The sequence below is a fragment of the Callithrix jacchus genome, chromosome 11 (assembly GCF_049354715.1).
Source record: "Callithrix jacchus isolate 240 chromosome 11, calJac240_pri, whole genome shotgun sequence".
NCBI classification, from domain to species: domain Eukaryota; kingdom Metazoa; phylum Chordata; class Mammalia; order Primates; family Cebidae; genus Callithrix; species Callithrix jacchus.
In genome coordinates, this window is record NC_133512.1 from 37,201,564 (window position 1) to 37,202,862 (window position 1,299).

Consider the following 1,299-nt stretch of genomic DNA (forward strand, 5'->3'; position numbering starts at 1 on the left):
CCCGGCTGGCCTGCCCGGAGGCTCTTTCCTCTCAATAAAGCCTGAACTTAAGGAATTTCCTCTAGCCTGCGGTCCGGTTTTTTCCGAACGAGCTCAGTCTTCCCGCAGAGGGTAGGTCGGACAAGTATAATCTTCATCTTCTAAAGGAGGCTTTTCTTGAGTTTCTGTTTGATGCTCCTACAACTTGTGTTTACAGAAACTTAGCACTTGTCACTCACATTTGGACTAAATCTTACTCTGATCAGTACATATGGTTTTGGATAAACTAATTCTGTCTCTCCCACAGGAGGCCTGCCTGCTTCTGCTTGTGCTGCCACCATGTTTCTAGTGATCCCTGAAAAGTTCTAGCATATTTTATTACTTGACACCAACATCGATGGGGGTTGGAAAATAGCCTTTGCCATCACTGCCATTAAGGGTATGGGTCAAAGATATGCTCATGTGGTATTGGGGAAAGCAGACGTCGACCTTACCAAGAGTGCAGGAGAACTGACAGGGAATGAGTTGGAATGTATGATCACCATTATGCAGAATCTATGCCAATTCAAGATCCCAAACTCGTTCTTGAACAGACAGAGAGACGTAATGGATGGAAAATATAGGCAGGTCCTAGCCAATGGTCTGGACAACAAGTTCTGTGAAGACCTGGAGCGACTGAAGATTTGGGCCCATCTCCATGGACTTTTGGAGCCTTTGCGTTTGAGGCCAGCACACCAAGACCACTGGCCACCATGATCATACTGTGGGTGTGTCTAAGAAAAAATAAGTCTGTAGGCCTTGTCTGTTAATAAATAGTTTATATACTTAAACTCACATTTTTACACATCTGAAAAATTATTTTTGTATTTAATATAGTTTTCATTACCCAAAAAAAAGCAAAGAGAAAAAAAATAAAAAGCCCACACATTGCTGAAACAGTGGCTCAGAGCCACCATGGTATTATTACTGATATCCTTATGAAATTTCATGAAATGAAGATGGAGATACTCAGAGGCATTTCTTAATTAAGGTCTCATTTGTCTTTCCTATTCAACAAAGTAAATTTAAAAGTCATGTGTCTGTTCCATATGTTGATAATGCTTTTCAAATTTTGTTTTTGTTAAAAAGCTACTTTTTCTTTTTTAATAATAGCTTTTGAAGTGAAGAATTTTGTAATCATGGGTTAAAAATGAACTCTTGTTTTCTTCAATTATAATTATGTGGTAAACTTAATGAAATAACTGAAAGTACCAGGTTACAATCCTTACTGAAGAAGGCAACTTTTTAATTAAAAGTTTCTCTATTCCAGAGTCAGTAGAA

General features: G+C 38.6%; 1 pseudogene; it reads left to right on the forward strand.

Moving 5' to 3' along the window:
• The first annotated feature begins 318 nt into the window (after positions 1 to 318).
• LOC100411914 (small ribosomal subunit protein uS13 pseudogene) lies at positions 319 to 766 on the forward strand (annotated as a pseudogene).
• The last annotated feature ends 533 nt before the right edge of the window (positions 767 to 1,299 follow it).